The following is an 18,421-nucleotide window of genomic DNA, read 5'->3' on the forward strand; positions in this document are numbered from 1 at the left end:
GTATTTTGATGTGTGTATATGTGTTTATGTCTATATGTGTGTGAATGTGGGATATGCCTAGGTATGTATGCAGGGATACACAACTAGAAACCAAACATATGTCCTGTTCTATCACTTTCAACCTTATTCCCTACAGATAGGATCTGTCACTGAACCTATATTATGATGGTAGTCACCAAGTCCCAGTGGTGATCGTCCTGTGTCTGTCCCTCCTCCTCCAAAGCTCTGAGCTTCCAGGTATGCATGACCACATCCATCTTGTTATGTGGGTGCTGGAGAGTTGAGCTCGGACTTTCATGCTTTTACAGTATGTATTTTAACCAGGAAATTGCCTCATTCTCTTGTTTTCTTTTGACAATAAATATCTTTTAAAAAGTCACCACCATGTAGCAAAATCATTTAGTACTTAATATTAGCCAGTTACCAAAATTCCCTTCAATAATTTAGCAGAATTCTGCTGACACCTGAAACAGTCAACAGGAAACATTATTTCTTCCATGACTCTCATCTCAGAGATGTTCCTTCCTGAATTGCACATAATCATGCTGTGAAGTCACTAATGGGACATTAGAGATTACTGGTATTTCAAGAAATATGAGAAACCATTCTCAAAGGGAAGGTGATTTATAATTTACACAGCCTAAAGGGGCAAACACAAAGGTTTTTAGTTTTTTTTCTATTTCCACAGAATAAAGCTACATCAATTTTTGAGATTTTTATGTAGCTTCAACATTGTGCCTGAAAATGTTGGAATGTATAGTATAAGGTATAAATTTATAGAGAATATAAGACCATATAACATACCTAAATATTAAATCTCATTTTTCCACAACTAATAAACAAGTCATCAAGGGTAAAAAGGATTCTTCTTTGGGGTATAGCTTCTGGTGGGTTCCCTGGATATCTCCACACCCATGCAATTGTCAACAGCATTAACTGGACTTAGTGGGTTATTTTAAGAGAAAAGAAGAAAACATGAAGCTGGGAAAGAAAACATGTTAGGGAGAATCTAGGAGACTCATGTGTGTGTGTGTATATATATATATATATATATATATTCATAATTTATATGTGTATGAAATTCTCAAAGAATAAAATTTACAAATAAAAAAGAAAAAGAATTATCCTTTCCTTTATCCACAGAATGAACTGTTGTGTGTAATCCAAAATTTTAATAAAAATAGTGAACAAAGGAAAGATGTTTATATGTAGGGAATAAATACAATACCATGCAATGTGAAAAGGTTCCTAAGAATCCTCACAACTATCCTCAAAAGAAAATTGTCGAGCATGGTGGAGTATGCCTTTAATCCCCGCACTAGGGAGGCAGAGGCAGGCAGATTTCTGAGTTCGAGGCCAACCTGGTCTACAAAGTGAGTTCCAGGACAGCCACAGCTATACAGAGAAACCCTGTCTCAAAAAAAAAAAAAAAAACAAAAACAAAAAACAAAAACAAAAACAAAAAAACAACAAAAACTAAAAGGAAAATTGAGTATTATCTTTGCTCTAATCTAAGAGTTAGAAATGGTTTGGATAGAGCAAATAAGTTTGGAAAGATATCTCTCTCTCTCTTTCCTCTCCAGATATCTGGAGAGGAGAGAGAGAGAGAGAGAGAGAGAGAGAGAGAGAGAGAGAGAGAGAGAGAGAGAGAGAGAGAGATGCAGTGTGGGAGCAATGGCTGTGATATAAGAGAGGTCATATGGAACAGAAGTCCCACTTCCTAACTGAAAACCTAACATCACACATTTAAATCTTGGAGCAGAGGGAAACCCAAGTAAATACTGTGCCAGCCAGGTTGGCTCCTAATCTTGTGCCAGAAAAATTCCTTCACTGCAGAGATAGCTCAAAAGACTCAGTCTTCAAAGCATTGTTGAAGATGAAAAAGGAACCCTCAAATGCAGTGAGATACTGAATCAAATTGAATAAAAGATTTGGACAGAGCCTCTTGAGACAGAATTGGTATTCTAAGCAAGTAACTGAGAAAGAAAATGTGTTATGAATCTACCCTAGGAGAAAGTAGGATTATATATTTAAAACATTCCCTGCATTAACAACAACAACAACAGCAGCAGCAGCAGCAGCAGCAAAGACAAAAAAACCATACCCAGGAAATAAAGTCTCTCACAAGTAAAGGCAGAAGGCTGACTGAATACAAGATTTATTTATATGTGTGTTACAGATTTACTGTATACTACTAGGCCATCCACTTAAAATACTAACTAAAATTGCTCAGGATAAAATGGATGACACAAGTATTTTTATTCATGAAAACCAAATAGCACAACAAATGTAATTATGCCTGCTGGCATTAGTGCAGGTTTTCTGTTTTCTATTCTTAATTGATTTAAAAGGAAATAAGATAAAATAATATTAATATCACCTCCCGCCAAATCTATATCACCTGCAGTGTAATATATTAGCAATAGCATCACAAAGGTATGGAGAAATAAGTACTGGGCAAAGAAAGGGCCTATGGGCTTTAAGAAAGATAAGTAACATCGGCTGAAAACAAGCTGTTCACCTCCCAGCAACAAAATTCTTCAGTATGCTTCATGAAAACGTTCTTTTAAGACACTGGAAACTTGAAATATCCTGAAAATCATCTCTACATCCTTGAGGTAATTTACTGAATTGTATGAGTCTATATAAAATGTGTCAAGCAACCCTACCTCTTAAGGCTAATGATTTTCGGTGTGAGAGAAACATCATAATCCAGATGTTGGAACATACCTATGTTGACAAGTACCAGGCTTTATTTTAACCATCTAGAATCTGGGTGGTTTTACTGCCTTAGCATTGAGTAAAAATCCTGTGTTCTAGTAAGCCAGTATTTCTATATATCTGCATTGTGATGTGAACAGCCTTTGGGTTGCCAAGAAAATGTTGCATGTCACCCCATCTAGATTTAGTAATACATCTACTTAAGTGTATTACAATCACACATGTTATCACATGTTATTCTCCAGCTAGAACATCTACTTGTCTCGAATAGTACTTTCTCTCACAGTATTTGAAAACAGGGAGATGTATATGGGTAAAAACTACATTCTTTTGATTCTGTTAGAACTATCAAGTGTCAAAACATAGCAGAAATGGGAATGAGGAAGTTGGGATGGAGAGAGACAGGTCTCTCTGGATAGAATTCATAATGTAAAGTGAATGAAAATACCCTTACATGTTTATTTCACACATGCTTGATATTTTCTCACAGAAAAAGCTTTAAAATACTGTGCAGACCACAGCATGAATAACGAGTCTGAGGAAATACTGGGTCTTCAAGCCTGAATGGAACTTCCAGTCGCATGGTTCAGTCAGGATGAAGTAAACATTTTTTTTCCGTTTTGTTCTTCCTTGTAAAAACGGCAGCTGCCTCTTCTCACTCGTGGCGACATATGTTCATGTTTCATTAGCCTGGGCTCTGATGGGTAAACGTCTGGTTACATGTGTGGCCTTAAAACAAGTGTCTCTGTATAATAGAAAAGTTATTGAAAATTTTTAACCTAAAGCTAAGTGAAAAATGGATATTGGCATTTTCTTTTCTATAATCTACAATAAAAATATTGAAGAGGTGATTTATTGTCACAAATGAAGGCTTTTCATTATAAAATTGGCTAAATGTCATTTTAATATATGGCAAAACTTGTCCTTTTATAGACTCGATTCCACGGAAGTAACAGAGCGGCACACGGTGCTGTTTCAGTGAGATAGGCAAGCCAGCTCAGGGATTGTCAGGAAGGATGCTTTGATATGGGGCTGTGTAAAGAAGCATGGCTTGCTGCAAGGGCTTAGCTTCACTTAGTGGGCTGAATCGTGCCTGATACAGTTACACAGATAGAAATTATCCCTTGGAAGAATGGAGTGCCTCTGCCCAACGAGAGCTGCTGTTGTTTTATCCATTTCCATTTTTCTTCTTCATGCACAGACAGGCACCAATTTGAGGCTCGCTAATAGCAGAAACAGAGACCAGCTATCGGGAGTGACATATTTCCCTCATTGATGAACCTCCTGATTTATACTTGAACTATAGCTTTGCCTTGATGGATGGAAAGAGCCCAAATGAATATGATGCAGTAGAAACTGCTAAGCCTGGGGACATCTCCTGGGAACATTTTCAATTAAAATGGAGTCTCAAAATCCTAAACCCTAGCTTCCTGGTGTATAAATCAGCTGCTTGGTGTAGGCACTACATAAAGTCTTGTCAGAAAAACAAAGTTTTAGTCCCTAAATTGAGCTACCCCAATGAAACAGAACCGATGTAACCAAATAGGATGGATTCATATCTGGCTAAGTGTAAAGCCAACGGCAAGAATAGTAAAAAGAAAAGAACGGTTTATAACCTGTGCAAGCAAAGACTAGGCTTTATTTACAAAGCAATGCTCTCCCTGTAACAAAGGAAGCATGGGGACTTTATTCAGGTTATCTATGAATATTCATATAGTCATCGCCCCCCCCCAAGGTATGCTCAGTTAAGAAGGGCATTCCCTAGCATGTTCAAGTTAATGTCATAATTTTAAAAATAAATGATGGTAGATACATTTTTCAGTTGTGTTTTTCTTAAAGTCATGAGGCTCACATTAAATGATAATAATTATGGAGAGAAATGCCTTGGGCATTTTCAGCTCGTATCAGGAAGTTTTAGCTAAGAATAAAGAATGGATACTCAGAAAGTTTATTAATATAGGAATCTGCTCTTTGATAACTACATTTCAACAAGGTCTCCAAGAAGGTCAATGAATCATGTTCGAGAAGCACTGGTCTCAGCCATGGGGCATAGGTACTCTTATAACTATGTTAGCTAATTCAAACACTAGAAACATCAGGAGGCAATTACTGACCATTAACCAATTCTGACTGTTAACCTGTTCTCCAAAGAAACGGAACCAGCAAGATTTATTTAAATAAAAGAGACTTACTATAAGAAATTGGGTTACAAAGTTGAATCAAGATCAGGTTAATGATCTAAACAGCCCTATATCCCCCAAAGAAATAGAAGCAGTCATTAATAGTCTCCCAACCAAAAAAGCCCAGGACCAGATGGGTTTAGTGCAGAGTTCTATCAGACCTTCAAAGAAGATCTAATCCCAGTTCTTCACGAACTATTCCACAAGATAGAAACAGAAGGTACTCTACCCAACTCATTCTATGAAGCCACAATTACTCTGATACCTAAACCACAAAAAGACCCAACAAAGATAGAAAACTTCAGACCAATATCCCTTATGAATATTGATGCAAAAATCCTCAATAAAGTTATTGCTAACCGAATCCAAGAACACATCAAAACAATCATCCATCCTGACCAAGTAGGTTTCATCCCAGGGATGCAGGGATGATTCAATATACAGAAATCCATCAACATAATCCAGTATATAAAGAAACTCAAAGACAAATACCACATGGTCATCTCGTTAGATACGGAAAAAGCATTTGACAAGATCCAACACCCATTCATGATAAAAGTCTTGGAAAGATCAGGAAATCAAGGCCCATACCTAAACATGATAAAAGCAATCTACAGCAAACCAGTAGCCAACATCAAAGTAAATGGTGAGAAGCTTGAAGCAATCCCTCTAAAATCAGGAACTAGACAAGGCTGTCCACTTTCTCCATACCTATTCAACATTGTACTTGAAGTCCTGGCCAGAGCAATTCGACAACAAAAGGAGATCAAAGGGATACAAATTGGAAAAGATGAAGTCAAAATATCACTTTTTGCAGATGATATGATAGTATATATAAGTGACCCTAAAAATTCCACCAGAGAACTCCTAAACCTGATAAACAGCTTCGGTGAAGTAGCTGGATATAAAATTAACTCAAACAAATCAATGGCCTTTCTCTACACAAAGAATAAACAGGCCTAGAAAGAAATTAGGGAAACAACACCCTTCTCAATACTCACAAATAATATAAAATATCTTGGCGTGACTCTAACTAAGGAAGTGAAAGATCTGTGTAATAAAAACTTCAAGTCTCTGAAGAAAGAAATCATAGAAGATCTCAGAAGATGGAAAGATCTCCCATGCTCATGGATTGGCAGGATCAACATTGTAAAAATGGCTATCTTGCCAAAAGCAATCTACAGATTCAATGCAATCCCCATCAAAATTCCAAATCAATTCTTCAACGAATTAGAAAGTGCAATCTGCAAATTCATCTGGAATAACAAAAAACCTAGGATAGCAAAAACTCTTCTCAAGGATAAAAGAACCTCTGGTGGAATCACCATGCCGGACCTAAAGCTTTACTACAGAGCAATTGTGATAAAAACTGCATGGTACTGGTATAGTGACAGACAAATAGACCAATGGAATAGAATTGAAGACCCAGAAATGAACCCACACACCTACGGTCACTTGATCTTTGACAAGGGAGCTAAAACCATCCAGTGGAAGAAAGACAGCATTTTCAACAAATGGTGCTGGTACAACTGGTTGTTAACATGTAGAAGAATGTGAATCGATCCATTCCTATCTCCTTGTACTAAGGTCAAGTCTAAGTGGGTCAAGGATCTTCACATAAAACCAGAGACACTGAAACTTATAGAGGAGAAAATGGGGAAAAGCCTTGAAGATATGGGCACAGGGGAAAAATTCTTGAATAGAACAGTAATGGCTTGTGCTGTAAGATTGAGAATTGACAAGTGGGACCTCATGAAACTGCAAAGTTTCTGCAAGGCTAAAGACACCATCAATAAGACAAAAAAAAAACACCAACAGATTGGGAAAGGATCTTCACCTATCCTAAATCAGATAAGGGACTAATATCCAATATATATAAAGAACTCAAGAAGGTGGACTCCAGAAAGTCAAATAACCCCATTAAAAAATGGGGCTCAGAACTGAACAAAGAATTCTCACCTGAAGAATACCTAATTGCAGAGAAGCACCTGAAAAAATGTTCAACATCCTTAATCATCAGGGAAATGCAAATCAAAACAACTCTGAGATTCCACCTCATACTAGTCAGAATGGCTAAGATCAAAAATTCAGGTGACAGCAGATGCTGGCGAGGATGTGGAGAAAGAGGAACACTCCTCCATTGTTGGTGGGATTGCAAGCTTGTACAACCACTCTGGAAATCAGTCTGGCGGTTCCTCAGAAAATTGGACATAGTACTACCGGAGGATCCAGCAATACCTCTCCTGGGCATATATCCAGAAGATGTCCCAACCGGTAAGAAGGACACATGCTCCACTATGTTCATAGCAGCCCTATTTATAATAGCCAGAAGCTGGAAAGAACCCAGATGTCCCTCAACAGAGGAATGGATACAGAAATTATGGTACATTTACACAATGGAGTACTACTCAGCTATTAAAAAGAATGAATTTATGAAATTCCTAGCCAAATGGATGGACCTGGAGGGCATCATCTTGAGTGAGGTAACACAATCACAAAGGAACTCACACAATATGTATTCACTGATAAGTGGATATTAACCCAAAACTTAGGATACCCAAGATATAAGATACAATTTGCTAAACGCATGAAATTCAAGAAGAATGAAGACCAAAATGTGGACACTGTGCCCCTTCTTAGAATTGGGAACAAAAAACCCATGGAAGGAGTTACAGCGACAAAGTTTGGAGCTGTGATGAAAGGATGGACCATCTAGAGACTGCCGTATCCAGGGATCCATCCCATAATCAGCTTCTAAACGCTGACACCATTGCATACACTAGCAAGATTTTGCTGAAAGGTCCCAAATATAGCTGTCTCTTGTGAGACTATGCAGGGGCCTAGCAAACACAGGAGTGGATGCTCACAGTCAGCTATTGGATGTATCACAGTGCTCCCAATGGAGAAGCTAGAGAAAGTACCCAAGGAGCTAAAGGGATCTGCAACCCTATAGTTGGAACAACATGATGAACTAACCAGTACCCTGGAGCTCTTGTCTCTAGCTGCATATGTATCGAAAGATGGCCTAGTCGGCCATCAATGGAAAGAGAGGCCCATTGGACTTGCAAATTTTATATGCCCCAATATAGGGGAATGCCAGGGCCAAAAGAATGGGAATGGGTGGGTAGGGAAGTGGGGGCCCTATGGGGGACTTTTGGGATAGCATTGGAAATGTAATTGAGGAAAATATGTAATAAAAATATTAAAAATTAATAAAAAAAAGAAATCTCACAGGGAAAACTGCATGTTAAGTCAAAAAAAAAAAAAAAAAGAAAGAAAGAAATTGGGTTACATAATGACAGACCAAGAAGACCCACTATCTAAACCTAGGAACCCCACATTGATGACAGCATACTAGTCTGCATAAGGATGGCCCGGGAAGAATTGATGCTTTGGTTCTGAGTCCTAAAGTTAATAAGCTAGTACTACAGGCCATGTCCAGTGAAAACACTACTCAATCAATGGATACAATTATTACTTCTATCCTAATTCCTCCCCAAGATCACATACACAGAGCATCTGAATAAGTATCTACCTCCTGTGATCCAGCAAAGTTAACACATGTATCTAGCCATTATAATGGTTGTTAAGGAATTCTGTCTCTCTATTTTTCTGCACTTATCCCACACCCATGGCCTAGTATACTGATGGCTCTGTGGCCCAGCAAGGGGCAGTACCAAACATCCAAAGTACATACTTTTGTTGCTCTGTCTTTCCTGGATCACCTTGTTTTCCTTGGGGACACTCTAGCTCTAGACATAATTTTATTTAGCTTTTCATAACTTCCTAAGTGACTTTTAAACTTTCATTGGAACTTACAATCATAACTCTAAGGCAACATTAGACATATTTCAGCCAACATATAAAATGTTTTAATGAATCCCTTGATGTTTAAGAAGATAAATAATGCCTTTAGATATTATTCATTTTAGTTATTCTAATCTATATTGTTTTCTAAAACAGCATGTATTGCAAATGAAATCAAAGATTAATTTATTTCATTGTAAGTCATTGCTGATGTATAAGCAATAAAATATATGGGACAGAAATATCACTGTTTCTGTCTTTCATATAGCTTTTGTTTATAGCAACTTTTCCTTTATTCTTTCTTGTTTTGCTCCCAGTAATGCCCAGACACACTTTCTTTGCCCAGTACTTATTTCTCCACACCTTTTTAAGTGTCTTAATTGAGCCAATGAATATTTTCATGAAGCATATTGAAGGATTTTGTTGCTGGGAGGTGAGCAGCTTGTTTTCAGCCAATAGGTACCTTCTCCCTTAGCATTGAATTCTCATTCTGTGTCATAGACATTCATGGTCTCATATTCCCTGATGGTCCTTTATGCTCTGCAATAACAAATTTCCACAACAGTATAATTGATTTTAAAAATCAGGTTTTTGCAGTTCTTTAATGAAAATAGAATTTAATAGCAGTTTTCATTAATAAAAATTTATGAACTCATAAAATGGAAGTGAACTAACATTTACTGAATGGCTACCATGTGTGCACTTTGGGAAGCACTTTATATGCATGATCTCACTTAATTGCCAGCAAAAACTTCCGAATAGCTGTTAACTCCAGTATGCAGATAAGATAACAGAGCCTTGGAGAGGGCAGACTTCTTGCTGGTTCCAAAACTAGTCATTAATGGATTCAAATATGAATTCATAGAGGTCTTATTCTGAGGCATTCTGGTTACAACACACTCTAGTATACTATGATAAATTAATTAGATAGTATAATTTAAGCAACATAGGAGTTCATTTGGTTGATTTACATTTCTTTATTTATCTACTTATGAAAGTAATGTAGCTCATAAGAAAACTTGCAGAAACCTTACAAAACACATGAATCATATCTAATAATATTACCACTTAGGAAGAAGGATCAATAATAACAGCTTGTGTAGACTCAACTTTTGCAAATTCAGGCTTAAAACTTCCTTTTCATAACTCCTACTTGAATGTAAAATGCAATGCTTATTTTCTATGTTATTAAAATTGTTATAATACATGATTCTTTATGTTTATACATTTTCCATATTTTGAAGACACAGCAATACAAACTTTCCTGTCGTTTTTAATCACCATTATTCTTTAAGAACAAAACAAGAGAGCAGTGCTTGATAACGAAAACAACTTGGGCTAGAAAGACAGGAAACTGAATTCTCAGTCTGCGATTGGCAGCTCTAAGTCAGGGAAAGATTATTTGGCCTTCCCGGTACTGATTTCTTTTGAAAAAGAGAATTAGAATATGTACCATTTTTCAAATACCTTAAGTTTTAAGACCCTGTAATTACAATATAAGATCCAACATTTGAATACTCAAACAAGGATATATTTGTATATCCAAAGATTTAGGCTCACTGCATTTGGGGCAGCAGAGCAGAGGCTGCTGACTTGTGGATTGGATCCAAGTGATATATTTCACATCCCTGAATGTTCCATCTACAGAACTTCATGGAATTGTAATTGTGACAAGTGCTAATATATCATTAAGTAATATTGCAGTATTTCTATATTTCCGTGGATTTCATTACCTAAAATAGAAAACTTAAAAAGGTAAAATTCAACCCCTTAAACTGTTCTTTTTTGTTATTAGACATATTTGATCAACTAGTTTGTATTTGAAAGAAAAAAAAAATAAGGATTGCATCTGTCTTTAAGACTCCATTAGCAAACAAAAACCTATGCGGATTTCTCCTGGAAGTGGGAAGCTTGTGAGTACAAATTCTCCTAGTAAATAACTCCCTTTGATTATAGACATGAGGATATCTCTCAAGATTGAAGCAAAGAGTGATCCTTTTCAGTTCACTACAGATAAATTAGTCAAAAGAACAAAATTTAAAGAAAAAAGAACTGAACTTTTATTAATAGGTGGAAAGAATCCACCTCTGTTTGGAGGGGTCGTGAGAGTAGGGGTATCTGGGAATGGTGAAACAACTTGAAGTCAGGCCTATGTTCTGTTCAAGAGAGCTTTCCAGAATGCACTCTGTATTGTGCACAGCTTTTGCTTGTTATTCTAAAAGCACATACCTTATAGATCAAAAACCCACTTTTTAATTTACATGTCATTTTAGTTGTTACCCCAGGTTCTCTTTTGATTATTCCATGAATCAGCATCCTGTGACCCTAGACCCTTGATTCTTAGAAAGAGAAGGCAAGCACAAGCACAGATAGCACAAGCATAGCCAGGGAGGGCTGGGGGGTGTGGAGGGTGGGACCCTACCCTAAAATTATCATTCCTACAGTCTGGGACTGGACTTAACACTCTGTCCCAGGCTGACCTTAAACTCAGGAATCTACATACCTTTGTAAGCATAAACAAAAGAATCTTAGCAGAGTGGGATCTTACCATGTGATCACCACTCTAAATCTCTTTATCTCCTTCCTAGTATCTTTCTGACAAGCAGGCTCATAGTGTAGCTGCCTCTGTTTCTTTAGACCTAAGAAGCTCCTTATACAATAGATACAGTATCTTTATATTTTGCATAATTATACATTTGCAAACTAACTTTTTCTTCATTCTTTCCCACAACCTTAAGTGTTGTCCTGAAGGTCACTGCATTCTACCATTTGCTGAGACATAGACACACCCTCACCTCCCCCAACTCATTTGGTCTCTGATTATCATGTGGCTATTAACCTTTACAAAGAGGACATTGCAGGAGCTAGGAATGTAAAAATATGAATACTATTATGAAAAGAAGTCTTTCACCCACAGCAACCATCAACACCCCAGGAGATCCACACTGTGATACCTCTGTTCCTGGGACAGGAAACTCAGTCATACTGTTCCTTACTTGGCCAAGCCACACTAAACAAACAAGAATTTCAATACCATTGCCTTTCTAGACTTTTCTTCAATGCTTGATCCATCTACTACCTTTCTAGAAGTTCTCAATTCTTCTTTTTTTTTTTGCTATTAAAGATAACATGTCTTTGTGACATGAGAAAAAATTTATTAACAAATGTCAGGAAGAAGCAATGCAAAAGAAAAAATGTGTTTTATATACTGATGTAAAATATGTCTAGGGAAAATGTAAATAGAACCAAAGCATAACTAAGGTTGTGCTAAGATTCCAGGATCATGGCTAATTAGTTCATAAAACAGACCTGAATATATGACTCTGGCTAGCATTTGTAAAAGCACAGGTTCCATTCTTAGCAGTATAACAATAAGTAGTGAAACAGCTGTACTTGATGGAGAGGATAGCTCATTATATGCTATGTTAGCTTATGTCTATATTTATTTCATGGAACATTTTATATAGACTATCCTACTTAATCCTGCTTACTTACTTTTAGTAATAGGCCCTCACTTTCATTCATTATTCTTTCATTAAATCACATGCTCATAAAATAGTTTATACTGCATCTCTTTTATGCTAATTTCCTAATAAAACAAATAACATGTATATATCAAACTTTATTTACTAATAATTCATTATGGAAGAACCTCTTTGAGATTTTCGTTTTACTATTTGAGAAGCATCACTTTTAGCTATTGATAAAATGAGGGATCTGGTTACTGACAAGGACAGGGTAAATTAGAAATGATTCATTAAAAAAGATAGACCTTGCAAGCCAGCAATTTCTGAAAGTCTGAACAGAATGAATTGGTGCATAAATACTGAAGAAGATATAAGGAAAGTCAGTGGTGTCTTAAAGTAATTAATTTAAAACGTCATACCATCCCCATGTCTCCCTTGTTTCTATAAAAATTTATCAGAATATGAATTTCCATTCATATGTCCATGTGGTTTCTATCACATGCTTAAATATTGATGTTCTACAGTTAGTAATGAAGATATTAATAGGAATGACAGAAACGTCTTCCTCTCAAAAACATAAAATCATATTAGCTAAAAATGAAAATCAGACATTTATGAGAACTTTTTTAATTTTGCTCTACATTTTTTAGAACTTGCATAACTCATAAGATTAATCACTTTCTCTAAGATTCATGTACATAAGAAATCTAAGGGAAACCTGGATGAAATGGACGAATTCCTAGACAGATACCAGGTACCAAAGTTAAATCAGGATCAGATTAATGATCTAAATAGTCCCACATCTCATAAAGAAATAGAAGCAGCCATTAATAGTCTCCCAACCCCAAAAAATGACCAGGACCAGATATATTTAGTGCAGAGTTCTATCAGACCTTCAAAGAAGACCTAAATCTAATTCTCCTCAAATTATTCCACAAAATAGAAACAGAAGGTACTCTAACCAATTCCTTCTATGAAGCCACAATTACTCTGACACCTAAACCACATAAAGACCCAACAAAGAAAGAGAACTTCAGACCAATTTCCTTTACGAATATTGAGGCAAAAATACTCAATAAAATTCTCCCTAACCAAACCCAAGAACACATCCAAACAATCGTTCATCATGGTCAAGTAGGCTGCATTCCAGGGATGCAGGGGTGGTTTAGTATACTGAAATCCATCAATGTAATCCACTACATAAACAAACTCAAAGACAAAAACCACATGGTCGATTGTTTCCAATCCTAAGAAGGGGCAAGGCGTTACAGAGACAAAGTTTGGAGCTGAGACAAAAGGATGGACCATCTAGAGACTGCCATATCCAGGGATCCATCTCATAATTAGCCTCCAAACGATGACACCATTGCATACACCAGCAAGCATTTGCTGAAAGGACCCTGATATAGCTGTCTCTTGTGAGACTAGTCTGGGGCCTAGCAAACACAGAAGTGGATGCTCACAGTTAGCTATTGGATGGATCACAGGGCCCCTAATGGAGGAGCTAGAGAAAGTACCCAAGGAGCTAAAGGGAACTGCAACCCTGTAGGTGCAACAACATTATGAACTAACCAGTACCCTGGAGCTCTTGACTCTAGCTGCATATGTATCAAAAGATGGCCTAGTCAGCCATCACTGGAAAGAGAGGCCCATTGGACATGCAAACTTTATATGCCCTAGTACAGGGGAACGCCAGGGCCAAAAAATGGGAATGGGTGGGTAGGGAAGTGGTGGGGAGGGTATGGGGGACTTTTGGGATAGCATTGGAAATGTAAATGAGGAAAATACCTAATAAAAAATTTAAAAATAAATAAATAATTTAAAAAAAAACAATAAAAGAACCTCTGGTGGAATCACGATGCTGACCTCAAGCTGTACTACAGAGCAATTGTGATACAAACTGCTTGGTACTGGTACAGCGACAGACAGCTAGATCAATGGAATAGAATTGAAGACCCAGAAATGAACCCATACACCTATGGTTACTTTATTTTTGACAAGGGAGCTAAAACCATCCAGTGGAAAAAAAAGACAGCATTTTCAACAAATGGTGCTGGCACAAGTGGCAGTTATCCTGTAGAAGATTGAGAATTGATCCCTCTTATCTCTTTGTACAAAGCTCAAGTCTAAGTGGATAAAAGAGCTCCACATAAAACCAGGACACTGAAATTTATAGAGGAGAAAGTGGGGAAATATCTCAAAGATATGGGCACAGGGGAAATTTTCCTAAACAGAACAGCAATGGCCTATGCTGTAAGATCAAGAATCGACAATTGGGTCCTCATAAAATGCAAAGCTTCTGTAGGGTGAAAGATTCTGGCAATAAGATAAAAATACCACCAACAGATTGGGAAAGAATTTTTACCAATCCTAAATCTGATAGGGGACTAACATCTAATATATATAAAGAGCTTAAGAAGCTGAATTCCAGAATATCAAATAACCCCATTAAAAAATGGGTACAGAGATAAAGAATTCTCAACTGAGGAATACATAAGGGCTGAGACGCACCTGAAAACATGTTCAACATCCTTAAACATCAGGGAAATGCAAATCAAAACAACCCTGAGATTCTATGACATACCAGTCAGAGTGGCTAAGATCAAAAATTCAGATGAGAGCAGATGTTGGCGAGGATATGGAGAAAGAGGAACACTCCTCCATTGTTGGTGGGATTGCAAGCTGGTTCAATCACTCTAGAAATCAATCTTGCAGTTCCTTAGAAAGTTGGACATAGTACTATGGGAAGATCCAGCAATACCTCTCCTGGGCATATACCCAGAAAATGTTCTAACTTATAATAAGAACACATGCTCCACTATGTTCATAGCAGCCTCCTTTATAATAGCCAGAAGCTTTAAAGAACCCAGATGCCCCTCAACAGAGAAAAGGATACAGAAAATGTGGTACAATTACATAATGGAGTACTACTCATATATTAAAAACAATGAGTTTATGAAATTCTTAGGTAAATGGATGGATCTGGAAGATATCATCCTGAGTGAGGTAACCCAATCACAAAAGAACACACATCATATGTACTCACTGATAAGCATTTATTAACCCAGAAACTTAGACTTCCCAAGATACAATTTGCAAAACACATGAAACTCAAGAAGGAAGACCAAAATGTGGATACTTCATTCCTTCTTAGAATGTGGAACAAAGTATCCATGGAAGGAGTTACAAAGTTTGGAGCTGAAAAGGAAGAAAGGACCACCCAGAGACTACCCCACCAGGGATCCATCTACCACCAAACCCAGACACTATATATAGCATCTCTCAGTAAGATTTTGCTGACAGGAACCTGATATAGCTATCTCTTGTGGGGCTATGCTAGTGCCTGGAAAATATAGAAATGAATGCTTACAGTCATCTATTGGATGGAACACAGGGCCCCTAATGAAGGAGCTAGAGAAAGTACCCAAGGAGCTAAAGGAGTCTGCAACCCTATAGGAGAAACAACAATATGAACTAGGCAGTACCCGCCAGAGCTGTATCCTTAGTTGCATATGTAGCAAAGGATGGCCTAGTTGGCCATCAATGAGAGGAGAGGCCCTTGTTCTTGCATAGATCATAAATCCCAGTACAGGGGAATGCCAGGGCCAGGAAGCTGGAGTGAGTGGGTTGGGGAGCAGGGAGGGGTGAGGGTTTAGGAGACTTTTGTGGTAGCATTTGAAATGTAAATGAAGAAAATATCTAATTAAAAATAAAAAAAGAAGGCTTGTGCATCACACCTGGAAATCTTACATCTGTGTAGGAACATATTTCCCCTCTACACATGATGCACATTTGATCACCCATCAGGCAAAGCACCCAGTAGAACAGCAGGCAGAACAACAGTCATTGACATTTGAGAGGCAGGCAGAGAAATGAAGTTACTTCTTCAAGGTCACACAATTATCCTGTATAAGTTAAGCCTCAAATCAAGTACTGTAGATTAGTCCAATTCAGTCTAACATTGCTTCCATTTTTAATGAAATGATATGAATTCTTCAAGATTTGGGGACAATGTTAATGTCAATGCTCTATAGTATTCCCATAAAACAATTTTTACACAGTCAAGAATTAGATTCATGCAAAAAATAGCCATGTGGAGACTTGACTGTTTCCTATACACCATGCTTTTCTGCTTAGCTTTTATAGTCCATTGGAGTACAGTATAAAGATCAGGGCATTCATATTGGATGCATAAAAAATAATAAGTTGAGGGATGAATTTGATTTATTAAATTACAGTTGGAAAACATTTTATGTTTTATAGAAATCCTTTCTTTCCTTAGAGTTTAATGATTTTGATAATCCCCTGGAAAAAGAAAAAAATATACTGAATTGATCTTAGGCAATAAAAAAGAAGAGGTGACTAAGGATGTTCACAAAAGTGAAATAAATAACAGCAGGTCAACACGTATCCTTTAGACATCAGAAATCACAGTTGTCATGGGTTGATGAAGCCCATAGATAGTCCCAAGCTGATTCACTTCATCGTTTTTGGTAAAAAAGATGACAATCATTCCAACAAAAACTACCAGGGATACTTTGGAAAACATTCATCATTAGAGAAATTCCAAGGATTCCTATATGTAACACTGTGTCTGTGTACAAGTGTAACCATGTGTGTGGGCATGGGTGCAAGTAAGATACTGTAAGACTCTTACAACAAGCCTTAGCTTACCAGGGATGCCCTGAGTGAACCACATGGAGCTGGAATTGATGCAAAAAGCAAGAGAAATTTATTGTTCCAGTGTACTGGGATGGTCCCAGACACAAAGGAGAGACAGTGACCCCCAGCGGCCTGTTTATTGAGTTTTTATAAGGTTTCCCAAGTCTCAATAGAGCAACTAGGCACAATAGGAATGGTGGAACAGTGCACCCTATAAACTGATTGGTCTCTAGGGAATGAGGTAGTAAAGGCTTACTCAGCTTCTCCCTTCTGGCCTATGTGCTCTTTTACCTGTCTCTTCCAGGAGGAGAGGGGTCCAGTGGAATTCTGGAAAATTCCAAAGCTCTGAGCTGAACTCTTCAATACATTCTACTTACTAGAAACAATAATTCACAGCTCCTTTTTTGATTACCATTTCTAAAGACAGCACCATTGTGCTTAATATAAAATTATGCAAAGAGAAAGGGGTAATATCCTAAAACTCAAGTATAAGATTATTTTTGTAATGAAACATTATAAATGACACATTTTTAACTCTATTTAGGCATTTACTGAATTCTGTATAGACCTCAGTTGAATTCCCCACTGGATCCATGCATTACTATAAATAAACTCAGTGTTTCAGGATGCTTATATTTCTTTCTGCCTCTCCTAATTTATTGTCTATGACTGGAAGTTTGGACAGGTGGATGAGTCTTCCGTAAGTTATAAATGGTTCTGGCAGCAGCTTCCTGAATGCATCTCTTTGGATCTCTCACCTCTGCACACAGTAGATGAAGATGCTGGCAGGAGAGAACTGACATGGAAGTCTCAGGAGGAGTGTCAATACTCAAACACATATTATCTGCCTCCCTACACCTTCTCTGGTTGACCCATGCCACATTTAAACAATCTACAGATCTCTCAATGCTTTCCCCTTTATGTGCACAGCAATGAAAACCTTCACATAAAAAAGTAAAAGAAACAAAGCAGAACCAGAATTGTTCTCCTGGCCACTGCCCTACTTCCAGCAGTGCAAAGGGACATTTCATTGTTTATTATCAGCTATGTCCTGCAAACTGAAGCCATCTGTTTCACAACTTCTAAGGATTGGGCCAAGGGAACCTTAAACCAAGAAGCCATTTCACCAAATGTCAGTCAGAGCATCTGGCACCTGGCTCAACCCTAAAAGCTGAGAATGTGATATTTTTCCAGTGGCTGTGGCCTTCTCAGCAATGCTACCCAGTTCAATGTGCTCTGAAATGTAATATAGTAGGCTATTTGATTGTCATCGTAAAGTATAAAAATATAAAAATTATCCACTATGTATCATACAAAATAACTTCTGTTATTTTGTGTGTTTCTCTATCTTATTTAATGTTCTTGGGTAATCATATCATATTCTTTTTATATCTTGATTGTTCATGTATGTTAATATATATATTTGCATGTGCATGTGTATGAGTATGCCCTAAACTTTCAGCTTACTTGAGACAGGGTCTCTTTTGTCATTTACTAGCAGCCAAGATTGTTCCCAATTTCCAGAAATTCTAGTCTCTCTCTCCTGTTTCATTGTAGGATTCCCAAGATGACAGAGGTATGCTA

General features: G+C 37.3%; 1 long non-coding RNA gene across 1 annotated transcript in view; it reads right to left on the minus strand.

Moving 5' to 3' along the window:
- Positions 1-18,421, minus strand: part of LOC147005669 (uncharacterized) — a 61,393-nt gene that overhangs the window by 19,635 nt on the left and 23,337 nt on the right. Inside the window, exon 2 of the long non-coding RNA XR_015046643.1 lies at positions 3,176-3,466. This is a non-coding gene — a long non-coding RNA (uncharacterized LOC147005669). The remainder of the gene's footprint in view (positions 1-3,175; positions 3,467-18,421) is intronic.

This window comes from Mus caroli, unplaced genomic scaffold, assembly GCF_978045245.1.
Source record: "Mus caroli unplaced genomic scaffold, Mus_caroli_1 scaffold_3, whole genome shotgun sequence".
In the NCBI taxonomy this organism is placed as follows: domain Eukaryota; kingdom Metazoa; phylum Chordata; class Mammalia; order Rodentia; family Muridae; genus Mus; species Mus caroli.